The 7,286-nt window shown below is 32.2% G+C and overlaps 1 protein-coding gene across 1 annotated transcript in view; it reads left to right on the top strand.

Annotated features, from left to right (window-relative positions):
- Window positions 1-7,286, top strand: part of EXOC6B (exocyst complex component 6B) — a 688,324-nt gene that overhangs the window by 343,579 nt on the left and 337,459 nt on the right. The window lies entirely within an intron of this gene.

Below are 7,286 nucleotides of genomic sequence, written 5' to 3' on the forward strand. Positions count from 1 at the left end.
CGTGCTTTGTAATAGTGGTTTTATACACACCCACATCCATACCCACCACCCCCCCACACACATATTTTAAATTTCTTTGAGTCAAAGGGTGTATTAAGCATATATGTCGTGCAGATCTCTAACCAAATTGCTATTGAAATAACATGTAAGAAAAACTAAAAAGAGAAACACTGCAAAGTACCTCTATAGGCTGGAAGTTTTGAAAAATTTCTTTGAATTTAGAAAACAGAAGGAATCAGAATAATGACTCCACCTGAGAAAAGAAAATATTACATTAAATATGGTGTAGAGGGTATTGTCAAAGTAGGAAACGTTGTTCCAAATGGAATCTAGGAACACTCTAAATTCAGTCAACAAATGTTATGAGCAGGAATGAGGCTGTGAGAAATCTTAAGGGAAATTATTTAGAGGTCTACCTTCTAAAAGTCTTGGCTAGACAGCAGGTTACCCAGTTCCTTTGGCCAACCTTACCATCAACATAAAGAGATGATAACATGATTAGTGAAGTTCTCTAGTACTACTTTTTGAGCAAGGTGATTCGTCTGCCCCACCCACCTACAAAGAGCCTGTAGTCAGTTTTTGGAAAACAGACTTAATAGCTGCAGAGGGTGAAACCCATACCATTATACATACTAGTCAATCTAGTCCTTCATTTCTAAACATAAACAAATGTCGAGTCGTAGAATATTTGAGGAAAACCAGTTTCATCAAATAGAAGGCAATAATAAACAAATTGCATAGCTATTCTTTAGCAAATACAAATAACTCATGGACTAGGAGATAAATTTATAAAGTAATAATTATTTCTCATTTTAGGAATATAGGAAGCTAGGTCATTCATAGCAGCTGTTCAACTTGAAACAACTAAAAGTACTGCTTTATATACTGCATATAAGATGTTGTTTAAGTCTAGAGTGCTTAGTAAGGTTATTAAGGAATTACCAGGCCAAATCCAGGGGAGATTGAGAGTCCAGAGGTCCAGAAAGATAGACTTAAACACTTAAGCTGCATTTGCCTTGAGGTTACTTGTTAGTCCAGGCAATTTGTACTCAGATTTGATAGTCTCTGGGGCCTATCTGGGATGGAGAGTCTAATATGGTGCCCTCCCCCACATTAAACTGGAAAGAACTATTCTTTTCAGATTAAGACTGAATCAGAAGTAAATAAAAAAGCAGTCAAAATTCTTCCCTTAAAGAAATCTTCAGGTCTAGGGAGTTTTTTTCTTGAATTCCTATCTTACATAGACTCTTGGAGAATAGAAAAGAGGAAACACCAACTCATTTTATGAGGTGTGTGTAATCTTGTTAATGAAGCCAGATGAGGATAGTACAAGAACTCATAAACTCATAAATATACAGGCTCATTCATAAATATAGATCAGAAATCTTAAATAAAATATTAGAAAACAATTCAGCAGTTTACAAAGAACATTAATATGTTGAGTTTATCATAGCAAATGCAAGCTTAGTTCAATATTACAAAGTCTATTAATATAATTTAATGAATTAATAGATTAAAGGACAAAAATTATGTAATCATTTCAATAGGTAAAAGCATTTAATAAAACACACCATAAATTCATGGTAAGATCTCTTAGTAAATTGAAAACGTAAGAGAATTTCTTTAAACTGATAAAAATCTATCCTCAAAAACCTATAATAAGTATCATATTTAATTACCATCACTCCTATTTTGTATGGTATTTGAAGTCATACTTAGTGTTGTAAAGATAGAAACATAAATAAATTTAAAAGGAAGGAAACGAAAGGAAGAAAGGAAGAAACAAAATTGTCATTTTTGCAGATGATATATTTTTGTACATTGAAAATTCAAAGAATTTACAGAAAATTTATTACAATTAATGGAAGAGGTTCCCTGATACAAAATCATTATGCAAAATCAACTGTCATTTTATAAACCAGGAATAAAAGTTGAAAAGTTAAAATTTTTTAAAGATAAAATTGATACAATAGCATACATTAAAAGTAGTAGAAATATATCTAGCAAAATATGTTCAAGACCTCCATGGAGAAAATTCTAAAATGTTTTTGAGAGACGAAAAGGAATTAAAGAGGACCTAAATAAAATTGAAATAGCATGTTCATTAATTGGAAGAGTTATTATTGTAGATATCTGTTCTCTTAAAATTGATCTATAAATTTAATTCAGTGGCAGTCAAAATCTCAATAATCTTAGTTTTGGGAGGATGAGTACCTTTGCAATCTGATTGTAATATATATATTTTTTTACATCTTTATTGGAGTGTAATTGCTTTACAATGGTGTGATAGTTTCTGCTTTATAACAAAGTGTATCAGTTATACGTATACATATGTTCCCATATCTCTTCCCTCTTGCATCTCCCTCCCTCACACCCTCTGCATCCCACCCCTCTAGGTGGTCACAAAACACTGAGCTGATCTCCCTGTGCTATGCGGCTGCTTCCCACTAGCTATCTATTTTACGTTTGGTAGTGTATGTATGTCCATGCCACTCTCTCACTTTGTCACAGCTTACCCTTCCCTCTCCCCATATCCTCAAGTCCATTCTCTAGTAGGTCTGTGTCTTTATTCCTGTCTTACCCCTAGGATCTTCAGGAAATTTTTTTTTTCTTAGATTCCATATATATGTGTTAGCATACGGTATTTGTCTTTCTCTTTCTGACTTACTTCACTCTGTATGACAGACTCTAGGTCCATCCACCTCACTACAAATAACTCAATCGTGTTTCTTTTTATGGTTGAGTAATATTCCATTGTATATATGTGCCACATCTTCTTTATCCATTCATTCGATCATGGACACTTAGGTTGTTTCCATCTCCTGGCTATTGTAAATAGAGCTGCAATGAACATTTTGGTACGTGACTCTTTTTGAATTATGGTCTTAAGCCAGTACAAAAGCCAGGAACAGCTAAGAGACTCCTTAAGACTGAGATAAGGTAGGTGGGTTTTCTCTACTGGATATCAAGACTTAATTTAGAAATCTTATTAAATGAGTACCAGACACTCCAGTACTGTCATTGGATAAATGATGAAACAGAATATAGGGCCTCCAAAAAAGATCTTTGATATTTATAAAAGAGATAGTATTGCAGGTCAGTGGGTAGAGGACAGACATTTCAATGAATAGTACTGGGACAATTGACTATCAGTATGGGGGAAATAATATGGCAAAAAATGAGTTTCAGGTTGATAAAATATCAAAATGTAAAATGTAAGGTCATAAATCTTTCAGAAGATAGTATAAGAGAATATCTTTATGATTCAGGTTAGGGAAGGAATTCCTAACTAAAATACCAAAGGCACTAACCAGAAAGGAAAAGATTCATACATTAAATATTAAGCTGCGTTAAAGCTGTAAGAAAAAAACAAACAAAAAAAGAAAGATAGTAGATAAAATAAGCTATATGATGAGAAATGATGTTTTCAACACAAAATCAGCAAAGAACTAACATAAAACATATAAAAATTTCACTATTCATCATGACAATAGAGACAGACAGTAGAAAAAACAAGCAAAAGATTTAAACAGGTACTTCACTAAGGAAGGAATTCACTTGGCTGAGAAACATGTGAAAGGTGCTCAACTTTAGTGCATCATTGAAATGCAAATTAAAACCAAATGAGATAACATTATGTAAGAATTAATAACAAAAATATTGATAAGGATATGAAGTATTCAGAACCCCTTTGAAAAAATTAGCATCATCTTTTAAAATCGAAGATCCTCATGAACCAGAAATTCTTTTCCTAACTATATTCCCTTGAGAAGCTTGCCCTAATGCACCATAATACATATGCAAGAATTTCATTCCAGCATTGTTGAATTTTCAAAATTAGAAATGACTTAAATGTCTATTGGTAATAAAATGAACAATCTGGGTTAAACTCCTAACATGGAATATTATACAGCATGAAAATACCCACACTATAGCTATATACAGTAGCATGGATGAATTTCACAAGTATAATGTTGAATTATAAAAGCAAGACAGAAATTTATACATACAGATTTTTTCCAATTACATAATATTGAGAAGGAAAATATTGAGTAAGACTGAGTATTTAGATGGTTACAAAGCAATGAAATTAAGAGAATGAACTGACAGGCATATGTGATAAAGGTCTGGTACTGAAAATATATAGAGAACTTAACACTCAACAGTAAGAAAAAAATTTAAAAATGGGCCCAATTGAAAAACAGGCAAAAGTTCTGAACAGATACCTCACCAAAGAAGATATTCAAATGGCAGGAAAGCATACAAAAGATGCTCAATAACATATGTCCTCAGGGAATTACAAATTAAACAACAATGAGCTACCACCACACACCCATTAGAATGGCTAAAATACTGACAACACCAAATGCTGAAGAGAATGTGGAACAGCAGGAACTCTCATTGTTGATGGGAATGGAAAATGGTACAGCCAGCTTAGAAGAGAGTTTGGCAGTTTCTACAAAATGAAACATACTCTTATTATATGATCCAGCAAGTACACTCTAGGTATTTACCAAATGAGTTGAAAACTTATGTTAACACAGAAACCTGCCCACTCATGTTTATAACAGCTTATTCATAATAGCCAAAACCTGGAAGCAACCAAGATGTCCTTTAGTAGGTGAATGGATAAACTCTGGTACATTCTTATAATTGAATATTTATTCAGTGGCAAGAAGGAAATGGTCTATCAATCCACAAAAAGACATGGAGGAAAGTTAAATGCATATTGCTAAGTAAAAGAACCCAATCTGAGAAGGCTATATACTCATATGGTTCCAACTATATGACATTCTGGAAGAGGCAAAATTATGGAGACAGTAAAAAGATCAGGGTGGCCAGGATTTGGGAGAGGGATGGAGGGATGAATAAGTGGAAGACAGGGTATTTTTAGAGCAGTGAAACTATTCTCTACGATATTGTAATGGTGGAATATGTCATTATACATATGTTAAAACCTGTGGATTATATAACACAAAGAGTAAACTCTAATGTAAACTATGGACTTCAGTTAATAACAGTGTGTCAGTGTTGGTTCATCAGCTGTACCAAATGCTACCACACTAATGCAAGATGTTATAATAAGGGAATCTGTCCATGAATTTCTGTGTGAAGGGATATATGGGAACTCTGTACTTTCTGCTCAATTTATCTGTAAATGCAAAACTGCTCTAAAAAATAAAGTTTATTAAGTTAAAAAGTACGAAGAAGCAAAAACATGAAGGAAAGACATGGAAATGATTATCATAAATGTCATGATAATGTTTTCCTGAGTGGAGAGGAAAGAAGTTGTTTTGGAGCTTCTGGCATTCTGGTACTATTTAGGTTTGTTTGCTTGATGAAATTGTACATGTAGGTTTTATTTATTATTTTCTTTATGTATACTATATTCACAATTTTAAAAATCGTGGTAAGGAGGAAAAGGAATGAAGCAAGCCACAGAAGGATAGAAATCAAAGATAAACATTGCTTTCTTGGAAATTTATGACTACCATAATAGAGAAATTTAATTCAAAGATTAAATAGATAAAACTGCATATCATTCTGTGATCAAGAAGACAAAATCAAATATATATCCAAAAATATAGAGTGAAGACACAAAGAGATGGAAAATATGAATGGAAAGTTAAGGAACATGGATAATTGATGTAGATTTTTGCTTGTATCTAATAGGGATTTAGAAAGAAAGTACAGTCACGAAGCAGGGACTTAAATAATTAAATAAAAGAGGGAAATTTCCCTGCATTAAAGAAAGACTCGATTATTACAGTTGAAAGGATGCATTTCTTTGGTCAGGCAGGGTAAATTAGGGCAGACAGTTTTCTCGCATCTGAAATTGTGTATTTTAGTTTGAGTGCAAAAGAAAGGCATTTCCAAACACATGAGGGTTCAAAGTTTACTTTTCACTCATCCTGTCTTACTGGTGTTTTACCAAAAATGAAAAATTCTAAATACAAGATAGGATGTGTGCAAAAATGAGAGTAAAACTCATAGATAAATCTAAATAACTGATTGTTTGATTATTTGTAAAGTTTATGCTATTAAGAATCCCTAAAAGAGGAGAAGCTTAAGTTTAAAACATTTTTTAGAGAAAACCCCAGATTATTTCAAATAAACAGTGGGCAGAAAGTTTATAACTTATTAATAACCAGTATAAGATAATTTGAAAACACTGATCCAGTGAAAAACAGGAAAGGAAACAAAAAAGAAAGAAGAAATCATTGAAAATAGAAAACTTAAAATAAGATGGCTAGAATAGGTCCAAATATGTAAGTATTCATGAGAAATGCCAGAGTTGGAAAGTATTATAGTTTGGTTACTAAGAGAGATTCATACATTAAGATTATACAGAAAGATTGAAAATAAAGAATGGGGAGCAAAAAGGACAATATTCTTCAAGAAAATTGGATTGAAGTTAAAGACCATTAAGTGGGAGAAGAGAGGAACATTTGTTTTGATATTATTTTTAACCCACCAAAAAGACAATAACCCATTTACTGGGGACAAGCAAGCATCAGTATGTATATAAACAAAAGCTGTTAAGTAGTAGGAAGAGAAACCAAGGGACCACACCATTGTGGGAGAATTCAACACTCCTTCAGGAACTGAGCAATTAAGTAGGGGGCAAGTAATCAAACTATAATTAAGAGAATTTGAATATCAAAGTCACTGAAAAATAGTGCCATATACAATTTTGTAGCTTGCCCACAGAAGGTATCTTCCATGTCATTTCAGTTTTCAAATTTGTTGATAGGAGATTATACATGGACTTTATTTGTAATTTGTATTTTCCTCTGTATTTATGTTTGTTTTTGTATTCTTTGTATTGTTTAGTTTTGTTTTCTCTTTGTTGTTTAATTGGACTTAACTGTGATTTGTCTATTTTATTGATTTTATGTTTAACTTGAGCTTTTGGTTTCATTGATCAAATCTTTCATGTCTTCTCTATGTCATTAATGTCTGCTTTTTATTTTATCAGTTTTGTTCTCTCATTTATGGTTTATTTTGGCTTTTTTGGCCTAGCTTCATGAGTTGAGTGCTTAGTTTGTTTATTTTAAATCTTTTATGTTTTCTAATGTTCACATATAAAGATGTAATTTGTTTTTAAAATGGTGTTAGCTGCATTCCATAGGTTTTGATTTGAACTATTTCATTGCTGTTCATTTTAAAATAATCTGCAATATCAATTTTGATTTCTTCTTTAACCAAACAGTTATTTAGAAGTGTGTTTTTAAATTTCCAAGTGTTAAAAATGTAGATCATGGATTATTGGAGTCTTTACTCAC

The sequence above is a fragment of the Lipotes vexillifer genome, unplaced genomic scaffold (assembly GCF_000442215.2).
Source record: "Lipotes vexillifer unplaced genomic scaffold, Lipotes_vexillifer_v1.1 scaffold253, whole genome shotgun sequence".
Taxonomy (NCBI): domain Eukaryota; kingdom Metazoa; phylum Chordata; class Mammalia; order Artiodactyla; family Lipotidae; genus Lipotes; species Lipotes vexillifer.